General features: G+C 42.2%; 1 protein-coding gene across 2 annotated transcripts in view; it reads right to left on the minus strand.

The window, feature by feature from the left end:
- The window catches only part of STIM1 (stromal interaction molecule 1), a 186,056-nt gene that overhangs the window by 159,118 nt on the left and 1,021 nt on the right, over positions 1-25,917 (minus strand). The window lies entirely within an intron of this gene.

The raw sequence follows: 25,917 nt of genomic DNA on the forward strand, positions 1-25,917 counted from the left end.
CAATAAAATATATTTTTAAAAAAGATGAATGTCTAGCATCCAAAATATTAAAGAACTCTTACAATTTGTATTAGTCAGGGTTCTCCAGAGAACCAGAACCAATAGAAAAACATGTTATATAAAAAAACAATATATAGTATATAATATATTATATTATATATATGAGTAGATTTGTTACAGGAATGGTTCACATGGTTATGGAGACCAAGAAGTCCCATAGTCTGCCATGTGTAAGCTCAAGAACCAGGAAAGCCGTTGGTGTAATTCAGATCAAGTCCAAAAGCCTGAAAAGGTTTTGGTGAGGGAAGGGAGAGTTTACAATGATGTTAAGTCCCAGTCTGAGTCCAAAATCCAGAGAACCAGGAGCTTCGATGTAGAACAGCAGGGGAAAATGGATGTTTCAACTCAAGAAGTAAGAAGAAACTCACCTTTCCTCACCGTTGTGCCCCTCAGTGGATTGGATGATGCCCATCAGACTTGGTGAGAGTAATCTTTATTCAGTTTACTAATTCAAATGCTCATCTCTTCCAAAGACAACCTCACAGACCCAGAAATAACATTTTACCAGCTATTTAGGCATTCTGTAGCCCAGTCAAGTTGACATAAAATTAAATGTCACACAATTCAACAACAGAGAGACAAACCCCAATTTAAAACTAAAGGACTTGAACAGACACTTCTCCACAGATGACATAAAAATAGCCAACAAGCACAGAAAAAGATGTTCAACATCATTAGTCATCAGGGAAATGCAAATCAAAACCACAATGAGATACCATTTCATACCCCCTAGGATGGCTATGACGGAAAAAAATTTTAAAATAAATTAAAAATGTAGCCCTGGCTGGTGTAGCTCAGTGGATTGAACTCAGGCCTGCGAACCAGACAATTGCGGTTCGATTCCCAGTCAGGGCACATACTGGGGTTGCAGGCCGGTTCCCTGCAGGCCAGTTCCCAGCAGGGGACACACGAAAGGCAACCGTACATTGATGTTTCTCTCCCTCTCTCCTTCCCTTCCCCTCTAAAGATAAATAAATAAAATTAAAATTTAAAAAAATGTTACTGACAATATAAAAAATTTGGATCCTTCATATATCACTGGTGGGAGTATAAAATGGTTCAACCATACTGGAAAAGTTTGGCAGTTCCTCAAAAACTTAAACACAGAATAACCATATGACCCAGCAATTCTACTCCTTTTATATGCCCCCAAAATTGAAGGCCATAGACATGTAGCTCAGGTGGTTAAAACATCATCCCAATACACCAAGGTTACAGATTCAATCCCCGGTCAGGGCACATACAAGAAGAAACCAATGAATGCATAAATAAGTGGAATAACAAATCAATGTTTCTCTCTCTCTCTCCACTCCCTTCCTCCCTCTCTCTAAAATCAATCATTTTTTTTAAAGATTTGAAAACAGGTACTCAAACAAACACATGTATACACATGTTCATAGCAGCATCATTGACAGTAGCCGAAAGGCTGAAACAGCCCAACTGTCTATCAACAGATGAATGGATAAACAGACTGTGATATGTATATGGAATATTAGCTACCCATAAAAAGGAATAAACTACTGCTTCATTCTATAAGCTACATGCTATAATATGAATAAACCTTCAAAATATTATGCTAAGTGAAAGAAGCCAGACACAGAAGGTCACATATTTTAGAGATTCCATTCCTATGAAATGTCCAGAATAGGTAAATTCATACAGACAGAAGGCAGACTGGTGGCTCCAAGGGGAAGGGGAGAGAGGAAATGGAAGCAATGGCTTAATGGGTGACAAGTGTCCTTTGTGGTGATGAAAATGGTTTGGAACTACACGGAAACGGTGGATGTACAACTTTGTGAATGGACTAAATGCCACTGAACTGTGTATGTGAATGGTTAATTTTATGTTATGTGAATTTCACTTCAAATAAAAAAAAAATAGATAAATGGTCCTGTCTGGTGTGGCTCAATTGGTTGGGTGGCATTCCACAAACTGGAAAAAAAAAACAGATAAATGGCCCATCGCACCATATTCTAAAGGAAAAACACAAAAGCCACTGATGTTTCCCTATCCAGCTGCTCCTTCCTGCCCTTGCAGGAAGCCTGCCCTCATATCCCCCAGCCATCCAAACCTGCCATTTTAGCAATGTTATGCTCCTCTGCCCTCATTTTCTAGTCATTTCCTGTGTCAGGCTATCTAAGGTCCCCAGTGGGAAAGCAGGCTCTCTTTTCAATAGGGTTCATGTGTATGTGTTCTGTTTCTCACACAGCACACAGCAGATTATAAATGGAGAGCAGGGGGAAAGGGGCTGAATAACCTCTCTTTTTTTCAGTTTTAATATCTTTTTTACTTAAATATTCTCAACATTTCTTTTTCTTTAATGTATAAGTAACATACAACATTACATTAGTTTCAGGAGTACAATATATGATTTGATATTTGTACACACTGAGAAGTGATAACTACACTGTCTGTTTACCATGTCATACAAAGTTACAAAACATTTTTTTCTGTGATGAGAACTTTTAAGATTTACTTTCTTGCCCTGGCCTGTGTGCTTCAATGGATTGAGTGCCAGCCTGGGAACTGAAAGGTTACCAGTTCAGTCCTGGGCCAGGGCACATGCCTGGGTTGTGGGCCAGGCACCCAACTGGGGGCCTCTGAGAGGCAACCGATCAATGCTTCTCTTGCACATCAATGTTTCTCTCCATCTCTTCTTTCCTTCCTCTCTCTCTAGAAAATAAATACATAAAATATTTTTTTAAAAAGGAAGATTTACTGTATTAGCAACTTTCAAATTTGCAATATGATACTGTTGACCATAGTCACTATGCTGTACATTACATCCCCATGACATCTTTTACTTTATTTTATTTATTTTTTATTTATTGATCTCAGAGATAGAGAGACATCAATTTGTCATTCCATTTATTTAGGCATTCATTGGTTGATTCTTGAATGTGCCCTGACTGGGGATCAAACCTGCAACCTTGGCACATCGTGATGATGTTCTCACTGAGCTACCCGGCTACGGCTCCCATGACTTATTTTATGACTGGAAGTTTGCACCTCTTAATCCCCCTCATCCATTTTGCTGACCACCCCACCCACCCAGGTCCCCTCTGGCAACACCAATCTGCTCTCTGTATCTCTGAGATTGGTTTTACTTTGTTTGTTCATTTATTTTGTTTTCTAGAATCCATGTATAAGTGAAATACGGTATTTGTCTTTCTCTGTCTGACTTATTTCACTTAGCATATTACCCTCAAGGTCCATCCATGTTGTTGTGAACGCCTAGATTTTGTTTTATGGCTGGGTAATATCCCGTTTTGTGTGTGTGTGTGTGTGTGTGTGTGTGTGTGTGTGTGTGTGTATCACATCTTTATTCACAGAATGAACTCGCTTGAAGCAGCAGTTTGGAGTGGTGCTATATCTATCTGAGAAGGGAGCTAGAGGCTGGGATGTCAAGGTGATCAAAGGTATAATCATCACACAATGCTCTAAATCTGATTTATTTTCTTTTGGGGAAGGGCAGAGGTTCAAGAAGAGAAGTATTTAACAAACATCACTGGAGAAATATCGGGTTTCAGTAATAACTAAAATCTCTCAACAAATGGGTTCTTAACTTTTCAGAAGTAACAATTTTAATGCCAAAGTCTTTCAGAAAAACAAAGACTTTACTCCCCAAAGTTTGACACTGAAGCCATATCCCAGCTGTCCACAAACTGTTTCCATTGCACTCAGGAGGCACTGGAGACCCAGAGACTAGAGATTTGGGGCACTGCATTCATGCTCAGCCCTATCAGCCAAAAAGCTACAATGCAGCACATGAGATTAAAAAAGAACAGCAAAGCCAGATTTTGATTTCTGGTCTGCCTGCTTCTAACACTTATGCTTTTAGCAGAACACAAAACTATCCAGCACCACACATGCTGCCCTACTTCCTGGATCTCCAAGAGGGAGTGCTCTAACCACTCAGAAGAAACCAATGCTTCTCAATTTCAAATTAATTCTAGTAGCCACAGGGACAGAACCCTTTGCTCAGGCAGTAGCAACCCAGGGCACTGATGCCACTGAGAAGAAGTACCTGAAATTGTTATCTGAGCTACTCCACATTCCCCAGGCCGTCAACCAAGCCTCCTGAAAGCCCACAAGATAGACATTCTACCTTGGTTGGTCTTTAAAGATAGGGGAGGAAATGCAGGAGAAACACAAATGTGAAATCCTGGCAGACAAAACACTAAGCCTTAAATCAGTAGACCTAGTCTCAGTTCTACCACTAATTAGTTTTATGACATTGGAGAGTTGCCTGCCTTTTTTGCATTTGTTTTCTCTGCTATAACATGGAAATAACACCCCCTTCCCATCCTATCTCACAGGTTGGCTATGGGTATGATGAGCAAAAACACAGGTCTTGAATAGGAGAGTGCTTCATAGATTACAAAACACAAACTAATCTGAGGAGTCATTATGATATGACTACCACAGCTGGCTGGAGAGACGAGTAATGTCTAAGAAACAATTAGGAGGTGAAACAGTAGATAATTAGATGCCAAATTATATGGCACAAACTAGGAAGATTATAGTCTGGAAAAGGGGAGTTTCTGGAATTAGTCAGAGAAACTGCATCATAAAGAATGGACAAGATTAAAAGAAGACAGAGAGCAACAGTATGTAGCCACGGAAAGGAGAGGTGAAGAAGCAGGAGAGTAACAGTGATGGACCAGATGCTGTGTGGGGGGATGTCAGGGAGGCCACAGTGGCTAGCAGGGTACAGACTATGAAGAGAAGACAGTCAAGCCAAGGAGCTAGGGTAGGATGCAATTGGCCAGGGTGCCCACGGGGAAGACAGCAGAGCTGGATTTCTCAGCAAACATTTAAGGAGCACTAACAATGTGGCAGGCACTACCATAGGTTATGGGGGTACAGAGCAAGACAGGAACCTTGCTCTCATGACTCTGCCTTTGAATCTTAGCTCCTCTATCTGCAGTGACACAGACATCAAGGAACAAGCTTCATAATCACAGGATTCTGGATTCGAAACCTTGTGCTGCCATTACTAGATGGGTGACCTATCTCATCAAGCAACCAAAGCTAATTCCCACTTTCCTCTTTTGCAATGCAGAAGTAATAGTAATTGTTCATAAAACTGTGGTGAGTACAAATTATATAAAATACATTAAATAAAACATAACATAAATGATAACTGTTATCATTATCATTCACTAGCTTTGTGACCTTGGGAAAGTTACTTAACACGTCTGGGCTTCAGTTTCATCATCTATATATTTCATAAGGTTGTTGTAAAGATTAAAGAAAATAATTGGTCCAAAGCCCCTCACATAAAGCAACAGTTCAACAAAGTTCCCTTTTCTTCTCTCTGTCTCCTTTCCTTAACCCTCTTCTTTGAGATCTCCCTTGTGGTAATGCCCAGCTCAGGTACTTACTGACTATTTCTGGAAGGCACCAGGCCCATTTAAGCCCCAAACTAACTCCTAACTTACCCAGTGCTTGACCACCCCATCCACAAACTTTCTTTACCCATTTCTTGCCAAGCAGTTTCAATTTGCAAGCAAGAAGCCCTTTCAACCTGATAGCCAGACAATTCCTCCCTGCTTACTCATCCTCCCAAGACACTAAACCAGAAGAGAAAGTTCCCAAATCTAAAATGTTGATAAAAGAGGAATCATATTTCCAGTGTCTCAAAACTGTAGGATGAAAGGAAGAAGTGCTGGGCAGCCCTACTTGAGAGGCAGACAGATCCCACTGGCCAGTGCACACATGACAAGGGCAGGCAAATGTGCCGAAACTTCTCACCCTTCTGAGAATGCCTCACAGTAAGGCCCTTAGACTGCTGGAGTCACTCAGGCATGAGGGAAAAATTAGGTTTTCACTAGTAAAGGTCAACTCATAAATACCTGATTAACCCAAGAGAACACGCTCTGCTCCGTGTCCTGTGAGAATTTATAACTGACCCAGAACAGAAGTCAAGCTGAGTACGTGTTGTCAAAGTTATAACCAACAATTACCGAGGTAGGGGAATGGGAGGGGGAAGGAGGGTAATGGCCAGCTATTAAAGCCTAATCCAAATCAGATGAGTCCAGACTCTCCAGAGAAAGCAGCTTTTTTCTGGGAATGACTCTGCACAAACTTCTAGTGCAAATATTACCTTGCCTTGAAAGACAAGAGGCAGCCCTCCCAACAAGACCATGGAAAATGCAGAAAAAGAAAGCATATTAATCCCAGGAAGTTGCTTTTGGGAGAAAATAATGCCAATAATTCTACATTAGGGAGACATCATCAGATCAAACCTGTGAAGCCATTGACTAGGGTCCCCTAAGCACATCTGCTTCTTCCTCTGTGTTTCCATCACCCTTTGCACCCAAACTAGGAAGGGAGAATGAAAGGAACTGTCTTTCACTGAACACTCACTAGGGCTTGTACAAAGGGTTTTTAACTTTTTAAATCCTCCCAATAATCCTGTATGATAGCTAATCACAGTCCCATTTTATAAATGAGAAAACTGAGCACCAGAAAAGTTATGCAACTCAGGAGAGGGGATGGTAAATGGCAGGACCCAAATACAAACCCAGTCTATCTAATTCCAAAACAACCTTTCTTTCAACAAATATTTATTGAGATCCTGCTACATGCCAAGTACTTCTCTTGGATGTATACAGCAAACAAAATTCCTTGTCTTTATGGAGTTTTCTTCATTCCCAAACTAAACTGCCTCTGTATTTAGCACACCACGCATTTAACAGTTAGATACCTGAATTTCTTTCTCCTCCACCAGGCAGGACTCAACAAACAGGTATTGAAGGGAATGAATGTGGTTCTTTCCCTCACGTCACAGGAATTCCTCTCAACTGCTGCCAAACAGCATCCAACTGTTTATTCATCAATTCTGCATCCTTCTTCCCACCTAAGTCAAGCCATATCTTAACAGCTTCCACACAGTGCTAGCAAATTGGCTCCAGTCACCCAATGAGTATAACAATAGTATATTTCAGAATTTACAAAACACTTTACATACATTATCTTATTTAATCCTCATAAAATTAAACAAGGTAAGTATTGTTCCTGTTTAACAGGGAAATAGGCCTACAGAGAAAGCTCAATATCCTTGGACACAACTGAGCAGTGGAACTGAGCAGAGCTCAAGATGGAGTCCTCCCTTCTCCTAAGAACATCTCATAAACTATTCTACATAATACAGAAACCAAAAGGGTGTTGCGTTGCTACTTGATTAAGCTATTTGAGAGTCCCCAGTGTTATCAGAACAAAATAACAACACCACCAAAAAAAAAACCATTTTGTTTCATCCTACAGTGGAATTTATTTTGATTATTATTAATATTGCATTACTTTTCCCACTGAAGGTATTTTAACTGTATTTTATGTTTTAATTTGCCATTTATTCCCAAAGTAACAAAGTTTTGATGTCAAACACTAAATACATATGCCATACACACAAAAAAAGGTCTGAAAATACTTTTAGAAGTTTTTTCAAGTAAGAAAGATAATTCGACTTATAAAAATGCCTTTAGACTTCCAGCCAAGATGAAAGCATAGATGGAAACACTGTACCTTCTCACACAACCAAGTTTAAACACAACAAAGTTTTAGTAACAAACACACAGCCAAAACACAGAAAATTGAACTACAAGAAAGTCCGACAACAACGAACTATTCAGCCAAATCGGTAAGAGGGGCAGAGTCAGCAGTGGAGCAGGTAAGGCAGGAAAGTTCAGCCTGACCAACCCAGGAGCGCAAGCGGTGGTTGGTGGATACCAGGCGTGGGGTGGCAACAGGGGGACCCAGTAAGGATTCAGGGCAGCTGGATGACCAGGATCACGCATTTGAGCGCAGATAAACCAAGCGAAGGAGCAAACAGTGAGACAGACCACTCACTCTACGGCCTCAGCGACAGGAATTAGACCCTGAAAGCACCAATTGGAAAGACTTTTGGGGTCGAGGTGCTGGGAGAGTTCATTGGAGAGACCCACAGGGTCCTGGAGGGTACACAAGCCCACACACCCAGGAACCAGCACCAGAAGGGCCCAATTGGCTTGTGGGAAGCAGCACAGGGGACAGAAATCTGAGAGAGCAGAACAAACGCCATTGCCCCTCTCTGACCCTGCCCCCACATAGAGCCTCACAACCCAGCAACCTGGCTGGCCCCACCCTGGTGAACACCTAGAGTTCCACTCCTCATATGTAACAGGCACAAACAGACCAAAACATTATGGCTCAAGAACAGCTCAAAGCCCCAGAGCCAATACTTCCAAGCAACCAAGAAATAGCCAAACTTTCAGATGCACACTTTAAAACACTGGTGATCAGGATGCTCACAGAACTGGTTGATTTTAGTCACGAATTAGAGGAACAAATGAAGGCTAAACTAATTGAAATGAAGGGAAATGCACAGGAAACCAATAGTAATGGAAAGGAAACTGGGACTCAGATCAAGGGAGTGGACCAGAAGGAAGAAAAAAATGACCAAACAGAAAAGGATGAAGAAACAAGAGTTCAAAAAAATGAGGAGAGGCTTAGGAACCTCCAGGACATCTTTAAACATCCCAACATCTGTATTATAGGGGTACCAGAAGGGGAAGAAGAAGAGCAAGTGGAAAATTTATCTGAATAAATAATAAAGGAGAAATTCCCCAATCTGGCAAAGGCAATAGACTTCTAGGAAATCCAGGAAGCTCAGAGAGTCCCAAAGAAGTTGGACCCAAGAAGGAACACACCAAGGCACATCATAATTACACTAGCCAAGATTAAAATGAAGGAGAGAATCCTAGAAGCAGCAAGAGGTAAGGGGACAGTCACCTACAAAAGAGTTCCCATCAGACTGTCAGCACATTTCTCAAAAGAGATCTTACAGGCAAGAAGGGGCTGGAAAGAAGTATTCCAAGTCATGAAATCCAAAGACCTACATCCAAGATTGCTCTATCCAGCAAAGCTTTCATTTGGAAGCTTTCATTTAGAATGGAAGGGCAGATAAAGTGCTTCTCAGATAAGGTCAAATTCAAGGAGGTCATCATCACCAAGCCCTTATTATATGAAATATTAAAGGGACTTACCTAAGAAAAAGAAGATAAAAAAAGATGAACAGTGAAAGGACAGCAAACTCACAGTTATTAACAACCACCCCTAAAACAAAGCAATCTAAGAGGACAGCTAGATCAGGAGCAGAACCATAGAAATGAAGATCACATGGAGGGTTAGCAAGAGGGGAGTGGGAGGAGGAGAAGGGGGGAGAAGGTACAGAGAATAAGTAGCATAGACAGTAGGTAGAAAATAGACAGAGGGAGGGCAAGAATAGTACAGGAAATATACAACTGAAAGAATTTGTGACACATGGACATAAAGGAAAGGAGGAGGAATGGTGGGGGAGGGGTATGCAGGGTGGAGGGGAATGAAGGGGGGGAATAGGACAACTGAAATGGCATAGTCAATAAAATATTTTTTTTTAATTAAAAAAAGTAAAATAGCCCTGGCTGGTGTAGCTCAGTGGATTGAGTGCAGGCTGTGAAGCAAAGAGTCACAGTTCTATTCCCAGTCAGGGCATATGCCTGGATTGCGAGCCCAATCCCCAGTGGGGGTCATTTAAGAGGCAACCACAAATTGATGTTTCTCTCCCTCTCTTTCTCCTTCCCTTCCACCCTCTCTAAAAATAAAGAAAAAATTAAAATAAAAATTTTAAAATGCCTTTAAAGGCTTACCTTCTCCAGGAAAGCCTTTATCCTGTGAAGTGACACGCACCACCAGGTAGAGGTTGCAGAAAGTGTAAGTTCCAAATGCAAGACTAATAACTCATTATGCTCTTTGCAAAAAAAAAAAGCTACCCAGAGTCAACAGGTGTATTCCAACACCCAGAGCCAGGCTGAAGGCTTTGTCATGCCACTCCACTCCAGGTAGCATTGACTGGCTTTATTAATTGCAAGAAGATCATAAGAAAGAAAAAATCTCTGAAGCCAGACACCAAGGAAAACAACCTGAGGAAGAAGATGCCTGCTCCCTTGAGGACCCAAAAGGCATCTTGCCTAGAAGGCCCTACTGCCTCCAGTATAATACAGCATACTCTGGGCAATCAAGAAGACCCAGGTCTGGCTTTGTTTAGGGAACTAGTCAAGACTCTGGCCAAAATCCTTCCCTTTGCACTCTGCCATAAAGCCTAAAATTTTAAAACTACAACTTCATTAGGTTAACAAACACATCATGAGTACACACTTTGGAGGAGTGGTCAAATGAGGGAGGTAGATCTATGTGTCATTAAATATCAACCATGTTTCCTCTGGCTGGTGTGGCTCAGTTGGCTGGACATTTTTCCACAAACTGGAAGGTTGCCAGTTTGATTCCCATCAGTGCACATGCCTGGGTTGCAGGTTTGGTCAACGGTAGGGGCACACACTGAAGGCCAGTCAGGGTGCACAACAAAGGCATCCAATTGATGTTTCAGTGTTTCTCTCCCTCTCCTCTTCCCTCCCTTCCGCTCTCTCTAAAATTAAAAATTAAATAATAAAATAGTTGGTTGGAGTGTCATCCCAAGAGGTTGCAGGTTCAACCCCCAGTCAGGGCATATACCTGGGTTGCAGGTTCAACCCCCCAGTCAGGGCATATACCTGGGTTGCAGGTTCAACCCCCCAGTCAGGGCATATACCTGGGTTGCAGGTTCAACCCCACTCCAGGCACATTTGGGAGGCAACCAATAGATGTTTTCTCTTTCACATTCAGGTTTCTCTCTCTCTCTCCCCCTTCCTCTCTCCCTTTCCCTCTTTCTAAAAGCAATGAAAAGCTGTCCTCAGGTGAGAATTTTAAAAAATTAAAGATAAAAATAAAATAAATAAATGTCAGCCAGATTAGCGAGAGGGCCAAAGTGCTCAGGAAAGGCAGGTCAAGAAAATAATTCTGAATTGGGAGACTTTGTGGAGGTAGAAAATTAGCTGGGCTTAGAAGAACAGGAGGATATAAAATCATTTGTGCTACCTAAAGAGGCTTTAAGAGAGACCCAGATTTGATTCTGGTTCAGTTGCTTCCAGGCTGTAATGACAATTAGGCAAATTACTATCGTCTTATGAATATTTCCTCATCCATAAAATGGGCATCATGAAACAGTAGGAGCATATCTCAAAAGGCAGTATGTAAAACATGAGCCCCAACATGGCACATAATGAGACTTAATCAGTATCTTTTCTTTCTCCTTTTTTCCAGTTAGAGCAGGAACACACAACAGAGAAGGATTCCCCAGGGCAATGGGAATTACTTGCCAGCTAACAGAGCGAAGCCCTTTGGAGCTAATAGAGAACTGACCTAACAGAGAACCTAAGGATTCTAGAGAGTAGCAAATCTGGATCCAGATCTCTCCACTATGAGATGTGTGGCAGCCTGTTCTGGACGAACACCATATCACTGTGCATTTATTTAGATAAGGTCATGGAAACCCACCCCTTAGCTTCCCAAGAAAGACAGCCCTGTGTCAACTACTTATACTCCAGGAGGCCAGAGTAGGACCCAGTGCAAGGAAGGTATTGAGTCCAGCTGTCAACATTTTAATTAGTTCAACCTTAAAAAGCCTATAACCACAAGAGAGTAAAAGGAGCCCCCAGGGAAAGCCTCTGCCCTTCACACAGCTCAGCCAATTAGATCTGCTCAAGTGCCCTAATTTTCATCACTGAATTCTTGGGGGAATCACACCTCACCAAGCTCTGACTTCTGATGGAGCGTGCAAGCACACACTCAGCTCAGGAAGAGCAGTTGGATGTGGACTACAAGAGAGGCAGCATCAAGTATTCTGAGGTCCCGACACCCTCCCTACATCAGTCAGCTAAGACCTGCCTTTTTGTCAAGCTCTGTCCCCCACCCCAATGTCCTCCTGTGACCCATGCTCCCAGTGGCTATGCCCTAACCCAGAGATTTTCAACATTTTTTTTCTCATGGCACACATAAACTAATTCCTAAAATTCTGTGGCACATCAAAAAATATATATTTTGCTGACCTGACAAGAGAATATAGGTATAATTTTGATTTGTTCACACCAAACAGCTATTGCTGTATTAGCTGTTATCATTTTTTTAATTTGACAATCTAAGAGAAGAGGTCAGTGCCCCAGACTAAATAGTCAGGTACTGCATTTTTTTAAAAATTTCTGTGGCACACCAGTTAAAAATTGCTAACATAATCCACTCTGAAAAGCTAGCAAAAGCTAGTTTTGACTCTCAGTTATTACCTAAGCCCAGTAATACTTGCATTTTAAAGAGGAATCTTCCAAAACAAAATGACTTCAAGGCTAGAAAGAATAGAACTATACGGTAAACCAAGAGACAAATGTAAAATTTGAGGGACCAAGGGGTAAAGCAACTTGGTCAAGTTAATGACAAGATATTACACTCCAAAGCCAATCAACTTTAGATTTCCCAAAGACTCAGCTTCTCTCTGTTGCAACTGTACCAGGTATAATGCCAGTATAGTCACATTTTTCCTGTTCTCATCAAGAATGAAAAAACAATGTTATAAGAAAAAATAAGAACAAAGGAGAAATAAGGTAAAGAGAGGGGATGAACCAGGAAATTATATAGATCAGACAATAGGAGGTAAACTAATAAGAAGAAGTTACATTTGTATAAGACTAAATACTTATCACATTATCTCATAAGATATGTATGCATCAACCTTGTGAGGTAGGTTAGGTTCTGTGATCCCCAGAATACTTGGTATGGGGAAACTGAGGCCAGAAATGTCAAGAGTATCCCAACGCAAACTAAACTATGTCTACCTAATTCTTAGTCTTTTTTATTAAACAAGATATCCCATAAAGAACACTGTAAAGACTCCAAAGAATGAATCAAGCTAGGAAGGGGGAAGAAAAAAAAAAAGTTTCAAAGGAAATAAGTGGGGGGGGGGGAATTCTTTAAGAGTGAAGCTACAAAATAGTAAGCAACTAATTAATCAGAAAATCTTCTTGCTTTCCCCCTCCTCTTTCTCAGAGGGTGTGTGACAAGACATAAAGCAAGATGGTCAGTTTCAGGCCTGCTTCCTCGACAGACAGCTGACAACTACACACCTGCAACACAAGTCCTCTCAAGAGGACTCAGGAATATGCACACTAAATCAAAGGGATGACCACAAGAAGACTCCAGGCACTAGCTTTGACCAGCAGCCGCACCCTATTTATCTGTCCCAAGCCTGGGCTTACTCTACTTTTCCCCCTCAAAGGATAGCCTAAATTTAGCTATCACTCTGCCACCACACCTTGAGCCAGCTGAAGATTGGCAGAAGACCCTGGAGAAAAGAAATGGTAATCACCTTCTCTCAGGCCAAGATCAACCGATGGGGTACAATCACAGTATTTCTTGGGCAACTCCATTTCCCACTAGAAAATTGGAGATGTGTTACTACGGAAAACTTGGCATGTTCACACAACAGAAAGCCCCAACTGCAGGTAAGTAGTCAGCCTACAACGGAAGACCTTCCATGAAAAATGATGAGTTTACATCTGCCAAAATACTCACTATATACGCAGGCTCCAACCCAAACCATAATCCTGGAATAACACTCTCACACTGCACTTAAGAATTATACAAAGTACCTACCTTCCATTGCCTCCATAAGGTAGAGATTTTTTTTTTTTTTCAAATTTGGCAACCAAGGTTCAGAGAGAAAGCAAGATCTCATCTGTTCAAGATCTTACAAACAGAAAATGGCAAAGCCTGCAGTTGAACCCAGGTTTTCCTATCTCTAAGACTCTCTGGTTTTCCTACAGTGAAGGCCCAGCTCTGTTAGGAAGCTTAATAGCTAAAAAACAAGACTTGGGTTCTCAGACTTGGCATCCACTACAGAGTTACTACATAACCTTAGGCAAATTTTTCACTTTTTTGGGCACCAGAAAACTCATCAGTAAAATGGAGTGATGCACAGCAAGTGTAGAGATAAGAGAAGTCTTTGGTTCCTGGAGTACTATGAAGTGCCCTCTCTTGCAGAGCACTTCAAAGGAAATCAACTACCCCTCCACTCATCAACTCCAGCACTGACTCTCCTTCAGAATGCCATTTATTTTCTGTTAATGGCACCATCAGAATCCTCATTGCCCTCACTCAAAACATGCGCATACCTCTGATTCCTCCTTCCTTCCCTGCATGCTCTTAAACTCCTATTAATTCTCCTCTACAATGCAGATCCTGATCTCTGGTTATGAACAACTGCAGTCTCCCATCTAGGCTCCCTGTTGCCAGCCCCACCCATGCCACTGCATTATGCACACTCTGTGAGATTAAGCTCCCTAAAGCAAAACTCAGATCATGTCTCTTCGCTGCTCAAAACCAGCAAGGACTACTTACTTTTTTACAAAGTAAAGTCTAAACTCTTTAGCCTGACATTGAAGCCCTCCTCCATGAACTTTCCGAACTTCCCTCAATTAATCTCTTTTGCCTTGTTTTTACTCTTCTTATTTATTTATTCCTCACTCAAGGACATGCTTATTGATTTTAGAGAGCAGGGAAGAGAGACAGACAAAGAGAAACATCAATTGGTTGCCTCTCACCATGCACCTGACTGGGACTGAATCCGCAACCGAGCCATGTGCCCTGACCGGAAATCAAACCACCAACATTTCGGTCCACGGGATGATGCTCCAGCCAACTGCAGCACACTGGCCAGGGCTGTAATACTCTTCTTCATAGATGCCATTCTCCAGTCACTCTGGACTAATAATACCTGCTAAAGACTCTCCCCTTTTTCTCACTCCATCCCTTTACTGATGGTATTTTCTCTGACCTGCCTTATATTTCTGCATAAAGTACCTGAAGATCCAGTAAGCTACTTCCTTCTCCATAAAGTTTCTCTGATCTCTCCAGGCAGAGGTGATCCCATTTTCCAACAGAACCATCAGTATTCTTCAGAGGGCACTGAACCTAGATTATCTTGCAAAATAAGCTATAAAATGGGAGACTTATTGTGAGGAATAAAAACGATCATGGCCCTGACTGATGTGACTCAGTGGGCTGAGCACTGTCCAGTGAACTGAAAGGTCACCAGTTCATTTCCTGGTCAGGGCTCATGCCTGGGTTACAGGTTTGGTCCCAGTCGGGGCACTTACAAAAGGCAACTGATCAATTTTTTTCTCACACATCAGTGTTTCTTTCCCTCTCTTTCTCCCTCCCTTCCTCTCTCTATAAAGATAAATTTTTTTAATCTTTTAAATAAATAAATAATAAACAAGATCATGTATGGAAAGGTATGTAGAAGTCTTGTTATTGAGTAGGTAATAAACAGGAGTTCTTAGTATGTATGGTGAAGAAAAATGGGGTTGTACATCTTAATTCTTCAGTCCTACTGGGCAGGGGTTGTCACATAATATATAACATACATGTTAAATGTTGACTGAAGAAGTAAAGAACACTACTCAGATACAGACCCTATCCCAAAGCTTATAACCAGAACAGCTCAACCATAATGCTATTTTTGGAAGATACAAATTGAATACACATCACTCTGTAGCTATACAGTTACCAATGTGATACTGCCATTCAGGGTTTATAAGTGAAATATGCCCTCTCATTCTTTCTCCCAACCCCAAAATACTAATCCCATCTTCTTCCAGCCTACACAGGTAATAGAACATATGCCAGTAACAGTCTGAAAAATTGTACACTTTTTAATCAAAATGCACATCTCTAAATTCATATAGCAATTTCTTCCCCTCCCCATAAGTTATTAAACTAAAAACAGCATTAACCTTTGGGTTAGATAAACCTAAATTTAAATCCTGACTTAGTCACCTTGAGAAAATTATTTAAACTCTCACAGTTACAGTTTTCTCATCTATAAAATGAGAAACATACCCACCTTCAAGGTTGTGCAGATGTAAAGCACCTAGCCCAGTGCCTGGAACATAACAGGCACTCAATATACAGTAGCTATCATCATCATTTTCATCACTGAAGTTAGCTGAGTCGTCTTAATCGCGTATTTATCTCTTTAGAGACATGAAGTGTGAGTTCCGGTGAACTTTGCCCTTGTCAGTGAAAGTTTCTTGAAACAAGACCTCGGTAAGTATGACTACCCAGCAATACACATGCACAAACACACAGAACATACTGCTGATACCTGAAGAGCACCCATCTCCTCAGGCCACTACATTTTAGATGCTGGCTCTGGGAACTTGGCAAACATGGACACATTTGTTTTAACGTACGCTGTAGTGATGAGAGTTCTGAGAGCTTCCTGAGAGGCCTGAGATAACCCAGAGAGGCCAAACAGGAACAGAGCTACTGAATCACACTGGAGAAATTAGAGGCACATGAGATTTGAAAGCCTGCCCGCCTGCCTGCCTGCCTGCCTGCCAGTGAGATTTCTGGTCATCACCTAGGCCAGACAGAGCTCAACACAAGGCAGCCAGGAGCTCCATAAATGTAGATAACAGAGGAAGAGGACAGGTTTGTCCTGGCTGGATCATAGTGACAGCACAGCTGACTCTCTTACATCTTTGCCCCCTCCACAGTCTCTTTAGAGGCCCCTCCCTGATGCCTTGAAAGAAAGCTAGTGTGATATCTGCTCAAGCTGGAGTCCTCTGAGGCTCAGGGAGGTCTCAGAATCAGAGATAACATTTAAAAAGCCAGTGATCTTCACTGCACTAGCCTACCTTCCTGCGGCAAAACAAGCCTAGCATGAAAGAAGGCTCCCTCCTCCATCCCACAAGCCAGGCTAAGAAAAGCAGTTAAAGCTCATGCCATTCATTTGGCTGCCTCAACTTTGACCTGAGGTAAACCCACGTGGGCCATGGAACCAAAAACAGGGAGCAGCAGGACTCAAGGAAGCTTTACCCATGGGTCTCACATCAGCTGTCTATGAGCATAGCCCTGTTCCACTTCTGCAGCCACCTACTCAGGGTAGCCATTGCTGTGACAAACAAAAACAGCCAGCCAGAGTCAAGGCAAACCACCCCCCAGCTTGACTGATAACTGGCATTGAGAAGATAAACAGGGATGAAGTACTGCCCAGCAGAAAAACAGTACCAACAGAACTCCTCAGAAAGCCTTCCACGTGAATTCTATCCCTAATCTCAGGGCCCTCTTGTCTAAGCTTTTCATGCTTATGTACCTCTGATGTCAATGTACCTCTCCCTCTGTGCTTACTCAACCCAAAAATCAACTCGTCACTCCTCTCATTATTCAATAAATATCTTTTTTATCTTTGACCAACACTGTGATAGATATTAAGGACAGGTACTATGGTCAACAAAATGAGCACATCTCTTGCCCTCAAGAGAGAGGAAAATGCACACGTACACACACACACAAAACAAGACTTTAAAGTATATACAACCCTTTCATATAAACTAAATCTCTTGTGACCCATTTTCCAAGTGAGGAATCTATAGTTTGAGTCATATTGTCAGTAAGGACTCAAGCCAGTGCCCAGTAATCTTGATTCTACAACATGATGTCTCTTGCTTTAAGAGGCACAAGCAGAGTGTGAAGTACACAGAGAGTACTGCGGATAGCACATGCAACAGAGTCTTACCAGAGATGAGAAGGAACTCATGGACAGTATTAATGTCAGGAAACAGAGGAGTGAAAGGTTAGGCAGAAAAAAGGAGAGGGGAGAACATCGTGGGAAGAGAATAAAACGGCTTAGGTAGAGACCAAAAAAAGCAACACAAGATGTGTTCCGCAGACCAGAACAAATAACAAAGCCTGGCTAACCCAAGAAGTTGAGAAGGGAACAGAGGAAGATGAAGTGAGCAAAGTGGTCTGGGGCCAGAACCCTGGGTCAGGAAGACAATTAGCACCCATAGAGGGATTTTAGAGCCTGTACCATCTCCATTCCAAGTCCCCAGAAGAAAATAAAAGTGCATTTTTGTTGGCTCATTTCAGGCTTTTCTTTGTAAGGCCTCCCTCACAAAATAAATCTGCTCTACTCAAACATGACAGGGTCATAGCCATCCCTATTCATGTTTCACCTGCCCTGGCAAGTTTTGCCAACACAGGTAACACTGTCAAAATCTTAGTGCCCGGAAGCTTCCCCTTGGCACTTACCAGGTAGCCACAAGTAACCCCACAGGGGTTTAGATACATTTACTCTGCCTATGTAGGCCCCAAATCCACACAGAATGCGACCAGCTCAGCCAATGGTGAAACATACAGTACAACACTCTGACCCACCTCCTTCAGGAAGCCTACTCTGTACATCCAAAGGAACAGAGATCTCTCCTTGCTCTGAACTGAGACTGCCAAGAGAATGGTACAGAATGCAGATAATAATCACCATACGCCACAAATAACACTAAGCTTCTTTTTCTGACCCTTAATATAAAAACTATCTAGCTGGGTGAAACTCCTCAGAAGCCTCACTTGACAATGGCTTTGTATACCCCCAATTCTGCCCAGCCCAATTTCTGCAAACATAATACAATAATATTGTGAATTACTTTCTGGTTCTCCTCTGTATGTGTCTCAGAACCCCTCACAACCCAAACTGGCTGCAACAGGGTAAAGAGGATCCACAACAGAATGGGAACAGCATGTGAATGAAAATCAGACAAAATTAGATTCTAGCCCTGGCTAAGACCTTGGGCTAGTTTGCTCCTCTCGTATGTAAAATGAGTTTGGGACAGATGGTTCTTAAAAATCCTGTTAGCTTTAGCATACCATGACGTTAAGTCCTCGCACCTAACATCAATGGCCTAAAAGGTCAGAGTAAGTTCTTCATCTGTCAGTGTTTCAATGCCACATATAAGACTGGCTCTGAGAAGACAAGTTGGGGCAGTAAAAGCTCCAAGGCTGCACAGTGGGCTGAAAAACTGAAGGTACAAAACAAGGAGTTTGGAAGCAGGACTAGAACCTAAAATAAAAAGCTAGTTTAGGATTGTGCCTAAGACAAGAGAAGAGTACAGAGGGAGGGGCCATGACAAGTCTACATGTCAAAGCAGTGAAGTCATGTATGAACCAAGAGGACATAATACCATAGGAAGTAAAGAAAGACTCTACGAGACTCTAGGAGACAACAAAGAAAAGCTGAGAGGACACATCACCCAGAAGCCATTGTTCCCAAGATCGTGGCTTTACGGTGGTATCACAGGCATCCTCTCAGATGGTCCCCAGTGATCCCCTCTGTCCTGGTATTCATGCCCTTGTGGATTCCCTTCACCTTGAGTATGGACTAGACTTATCAATTTGCTTCTAACAAATAGAAGCAAATATGGCAGAAATTATGGCATATCAATTATAAAATTAGGTAATAAAAAGACTGTAACTTCCATCTTGGGCATTCCCTCTCACTCTCTCTTGGATCACTTGTTGTGGAGGAAGCCAACTGTCACGTCATGAGGCAGCTCAATAGAGAGGCCAATGTGACAAGAGACCAAGGCCTCCTATACAACCACATGAATTAGCTTGAAAGCAAAAAACTCTCCCCCCAGTTGAGCCTTCAACCCCAGCCCAACAGCTTGCCTGCAATCTCATGAGAGATGTTGAGCCAGAAGCACCCAGCTAAGTGGCACCCAGATTTCTAACCCACGAAAACTGTAAGCTGACAAATATTTACTATTTCAAGCCTCTTAACTTTTAGGATAATTGTTATGCACCGATATAGATGGGGACTATGCTCGTCTAGTCAGACATTCCAAGCCTGCAGTTAGAGGGTACAGGCCAGAAATAAGATCAAATGCTAGCACCCAGACTTTATCAATAGCTTCCCTATAGCCTAGTAGGGGTGTCCAACCTTTTGGCATCACCTGGGCCACACTGGAAGAAGAGTTGTCTTGGGCCACACATTAAATACACTGCAATATGTAATCACAAAAAAATCTCATAACATTGTTGGTAAATTTACAATGTTGTAATGGGCCGCATTCACAGATGTCCTGGGCTGCATACGGCCTGTGACAGGCTTCATGCTGCCAGTAGGCCACAGGTTGGACACCCCTGGTAGAGTTAAGCCTTGATTAAAAGCCTAGTTTGGCCCTGGCTGGTGTAACTCAGTGGATTGAGCACGGGCCTGTGAACCAGAGTATTGTGGTTCAATTCCCAGTCAGGGCACATGCCTGAGTTGCAGGCCAGTTCCCAGCAGGGGATGCATGAGAGGCAACCATACACTGATATTTCTCTCCCTCTCTCCTTCCCTTCCCCTCTAAAGATAAATAAATAAAATCTTTAAAAATAATAATAATAATAATAATAATAATAATAATAAAAACAGCCTTACCTACTTCCAAAGTTGAGGATAAAATAATAGATTGAAAAGAGATAAACATCTGAGTTTGAATGAAAATACAAAGTACCCTGGGCAAGCAACATATCCAAAGGTTGAAGGAAAAGCCCAGAATGTGTACCAAGACAAATGAGACAGTTTGAAATCAAGAAAGAAACTATGGCCCTGGACAGTGTGGCTCACTTGGCCGGAGCATCGCCCCACAAACCAAAAGGTCACAGGTTCAATTCCTGGTCAGGGCACATGCCTAGGTTGTGCGTTCGTCCCTCACTGGTGCACATAGGAAAGGTACCCACCCAGTAGGGCTGAGTGCAAGAGGCAACCAACTGATGTTTCTCTCCCCTGCTCTCTCCCTTCCCCTCTGTAAACATGTCCTCAAGTGAAGATTTTAAAAAATTCCTTTTTAAATGGAGAGAGAAAATATGACCCATTCAGACAGGCCCTGGATTCTAGCTTTTCCAACAAATTTTAACAAAACTTTTAGGCTGGGGACAATAAAAAGAGATAAATAAAGTACAACCCTCCTCCCTTGTTCTACAAAGAGCTTATACTTGTGAGAGAACAAACATATACAGTGTTGGGTGTTACATTAGAAATTTATACAAAGTATCCTAAGAGTAATAGAAGAAAGCTCTGTATTGTTATCATTTTATTTCTTAAACTGTTATAGTCACATAAGTATTCAATGTATTATCCTTTATACTTTGTTGTATATCTTAAATATTTCTTAACATTTTTTTTATCAATAGTAACAAAAACAGAAAGCTCTACTGAAGGTCCAGTTTGGTATCTTTTTCCCTAAAATTCTGACAGCCAGAGCTTCTGGGTTTCCTGGAGAATCATTTCTCGTGAAGTAAAATGTACCACAGCATGCCCGTGAAGGCACTCAGCAATGTGTGTCAGAGCTACTCAGCAGGAAATGAGGGGCCCCTTGGGGCTCAAACCCAAGTCCTGTATAGATCTAAAAAACCACACCCCCTCTACGAGACAGCAGGAGTTCTTACTGTGAAGGCTCCACATTTTTAAGAGGCCCATGGGTAGAATTCTGGGGGACCTGTGAATTTGGATGGGAAAGAAATTACATCTTTATTTGTCAATATTCTCTTACTGAAAGTTAGCATTCCCTCTAATTATATATTGTAAGCAACTGACTACAATATTATAAGCAGTATCTATGGTCTCATCCCCAATAAAAATTTGTGATTTTCATGTCACATTACATTGTTGGAGATATCTTAAAATATTATTTACATTCATTATTACTTCAAAATTAGGGTAGCAATGAGACCTGATGCTAGGTCACACTTGACTGCAATTTTCTTGTCTACGGGCCCTCATGAGAAGTAGCTGACCGACTATGAAAAGACTCTTCCCAGTTATTTTTCAGCCACCAAACAGTGACACCTCATGTGCTTACCCTGGTGACCCAGATATCTACAATGCCCCCTTTCCTCCAACCTTCCCCAAGTCAAACCACTCCCTTCTGGTTCTCTTCAGCCTGCACCCTAGCCCTCCTTCCAGGAAGCCTTCTCCAGTCACCTCAGCCCGGGCCAGCCCAGCCCACAGAGAGCTCCCTTAATCCTTGGTCTACACTGTCTACAGTACCTAGTTTTGTGCTTCATTAAGCCTGTGCATTATGTTCTAATGAATAGTCTCTAAATATATATCCTATATCTGCATCCCGATCCCAGAATTATACTCCTTTGGTAGCCATAAATTCTTTCCACAGTGCAAAGCAAGCAGTAAGCCCTCATTATAGGCTTGTGGATTGAATAACCAATTGAGTCAGGGTCCCTACCTCAAATGTCTTATTCTAGTTCTACCTAGAATTTCTTTTTGATGCCTCTTTGGACACTGATATATATATATATATATATATATATATATATATATATATAAAGTGGGTTGAACTAACTGATGTTTCCACCTCTTAACTTTTGAATTAGGTAACCAATTTTTATCTCCCCGAGATCTGAGAAAAATTATGAGGGAAACTGAAAAGCCTCCCCCAGCTCTCACAGGCAGGGTTAGCCACTTGCTCCTTTGGGCTTCCTGCAGCCTTCTGTATGTATATACAATAACCCTTTTCACATTTATCACACAGTTTTGAGAGGATGTATAACACAGTGGCTGGGAAGTAAGGAGCACGGTCAGACTGCCTGGATTCAAATTCTGACTCTCCTTCCTAATATTGTATAACCTCGGGCAAGTTACTTAACCTCTCTACAATTCCATTTCCTCACCTACAAAATGGGGCTAATACGTAGCATACAGGATGACTGGGAGAATAAAATGGAGTTTGGAACAGTGCCTATGACACAGTAAGCACTAAAAAATGTTAGTTGCTACCACTGATGTTATTAATGTCTTACGAGGTACTGAGTTCTACCCTCGCTGAGTCTCTGTCCTCTCCCAATTTTCCATCACAGCACTCTGTTTATGTTTCCTTCCCCAGCACTTATCACAAGACAATATATTTATTTATGTGTTTATTTCCTATCTCCCCACTAGACTGTTAACTTCATGAGGGCAGAGATCTTGTCTTTTTGTTCATCCTTAAATTCTCAACACCAAACATATTGCCTGAGGCAGAGCAGGCACTCAAATATTTGTTGAATAAATAGCACACAAACTGGCACTGTTCAATGTTTACTAAATAAATTAACCTAGCTAAGGGTAATTGTCAAAGCTGAGGCTTGGGCACAGATGATGTCCTAGCTGCCCCAGGATTACTGTGGCCCTCTCCCCAGACCCCAATATTAGCTTCAGTCAAGCCCCACCCACTTGCCCTTGGCCCCAGCCCAGTTTCAGGAGCCATCCTCAGCTAAAATTAGCATAGCCACCAAGATGGCCAAGCCATTTATAGCCTCAGAGGCAACAGCAACTAGCTGGGTGGGCAGGCAAGGCTCTGGCCTCCTACTCCATCAGGGGTTTATTGAGAAGCCAGCCAGCACTGCACCAACAGCCTAGATGCCTATCCTCTAAGGCTCTGTTCTAACTACACTGAGCTGAACCACAGTTCCTGATTAGAGGCCCTCACTACCTCCAACACTAGCAATCACAACTCCAGACTCAACTGGGACCCCCTCACACACATTTGCAGAAAACATTTTGAGTTTCTAGAGGCAATGAGCCCAGAGTCTAAGGGAGGTCCCAACAATGAGTTCCAGGCCAGCTTCGGAAATGCAGGCCCCAGAGTAGCACCACCAGGCACAGACCTTTACTGAGAAAGTGACTTAGCATAGCTAGGTGTACAGGCATCAAAGAGCCAGGAGGTGACAGGAATGACCTCTCCACTGCCCAATAAGAGGGCCTCCTACCAAAGCACCTACCCTCACAGCAGAGTCGGGCCTGTATGATGGCCATATAAATCCAACAAGAGAAAAAAAATTCTCTTACTCCCTGCAGAAGAAAAAAGACAGGCCTTTTCTCGGCTCTCTGCTACAGAGCCACCAGGACCTGAATCACTAATTCACCAGGAATAAAGTAACATTCTCTTGGTCTTGCCCAGTGCTCCTTTAACATGGCAGGGGATGAGAAGATGGAAGTGATCTAGAACTTAAGCATCAGAAGACCTGCGTATAAGACTTAGCACAGGACTCAGTTTCTTAACCCATAAAAATGGGGATAATACCACATGTCCCACATTCTAATAGGGCTATTGTGAGGTTTTCACAGGGGAAAAAAAGCTGGGTGATTGTAAAATATAAACTTTAGAGAACATTCAAATTGACTGGGTATGTTGAATCTGACTCAGAAAAGTGGCAGCTTTAAGGACAAGTAAAACTAATGTGTTTCAAAGATACAGAGGAACTAGAAAGATTACTAGGTTCCTGGCTGCACAGAAAGCTTCTCCCCAAATCCTGTAGCAGAGCCCATTCTATGAGCCACCTCTTTGCAAAAATGAGTTCCTGTCTGAGTCAGAAACAAACTTCCAGAAAGGCTCAAGAGGATAACCTACCAGAACAATAATGCTGGGACCCCCAGGTTCCCACAAAGCATAGCCAAGCCACCACAGCAACTAGGGTCACTGAGACTTCTCTCCCTGGGACTCAGCATTATTGTGACAAGAGAAACTAATTTCTGAACTGAAAGGAAGAAAAGACCAAAAGAGAAGCCTAGATGGTATAATCAACACATCCAGGCCTCTGAAATATGTTGTGTGAAGGGCTGTCTCCATAAGCTCAAGTCTGGGGGTGGTTCTGAGGGATGCTAGAATGCCTCTTACCTATCACCACCCCCCCACACACACATAAACACATTATTTCTGATAGCTAGCTAATGCCTAAAATTAAAAACTTTATCCCTTTAGCTTGTGTCTAAACTAAACAGTTCTCTCCCACCAAAAAAAGAAAATTCACTTTATGTCAGGCACTCATATTTTAGGGATAAAAAAGGACATATCAGTTATAAACAGGGATGTCACTGGAACAGCAGAAATGTTCCTTAGAAATAACTAAATAAAATTAAAAAAAAAAAAAAAGAAATGTTCCTTAGAGCTATTTCATAGTTTGACCTACATCTGCCTACCAGCCTTTCTCTTGCCAGCCCAGCAAGAACCAAACTTTGAGTTACATTCCAGGGGCAAAAGAGGCACAACACTGAGAAACAGGATTAATCTGCAAGAAGGGCCTATCTTCAAAGCAACTGACTAGGTGCCATGCTTGTACATAGAGCAACCCTGACTTACCTGGAACCCAGCCTTTGGGGTACCTGGAATCACACACAAACCAGTCCAGGAAGTTAAAAGAGGATTTCCTAAGAAAGGGTCTAAATTAACAGGGGTATCCAACCTTTTGGCATCTCTGGGCCACACTAGAAGAAGAGGTGTCTTAGGCCACATTAAATACACTGTGACACATAATCACAAAGATATCTCATAATGTTTTAAGTAAATTTATGATTTTTGTGTAGGGTCACACTCATAGCCATCCTGGGCTGCAGGTTGAACGCCCCTGGTACCACCAAAGCCAGTTTCTGAATGCATCCATGAAACTTCCCAGCCACTGTGACCTGCTTCGTTTTCCTCCTTGTATCAACCAGTACCCACTGAACCATCCCCTCACTTGAGCTTGCCCACCTCAGAAAGAAATCAGCTATAAACTCTCCCCACTCTGCAGCCCACTGCTTTGGGCAGAGCACAGTGACATAGTGAGAGAAAATAGGAAAAGAAAACAATTCCTTCTAAGCCTCATGTAAAACAACTGAATTGTAAAAGAACGCTTTTCTTCTGCAACAGAACACTAGGGCTCTTGCTATCTGATAAGTTCCATGAGTGCATAGGAAAAATCAGGACAGAACAAAAATATCAAAGACTCCCTATCCTCATCAGTCTCGAGAAACGGAAGAAGTCAACAAGTGGTCCCAGAAGTTTTATCATGCCCATGTTGAGAAAAGACCATTAACTCCCTGGTGGTAAATAGGATTCCATCTAAGGAATTGCGTTGTATGTGAAATGGGCATGGCCAAGAGACCACAGATTGCCTACGGAAGAGAGGCACTAGGGTTCCCACACTTGTTGAAATATAAAGGCACACCTGAACACAACAACAGAACTGGGCCAGTCCTTACTTTCCCTGCCCAACCCAAGTAGCCTCAACCTCCCTATGTCGCCAAGCGCTGAAACTGGCCAACAGCGATGGACTTATCATCTGCCCAATCCACTCCTTCCAAAAAGTAGTTCTGAGAAGGGGTCTTGGCTT

This window comes from Artibeus jamaicensis, unplaced genomic scaffold (genome assembly GCF_021234435.1).
Source record: "Artibeus jamaicensis isolate MK-2021 breed Jamaican fruit bat unplaced genomic scaffold, CSHL_Jam_final contig_64, whole genome shotgun sequence".
Classification (NCBI taxonomy): Eukaryota; Metazoa; Chordata; class Mammalia; order Chiroptera; family Phyllostomidae; genus Artibeus; species Artibeus jamaicensis.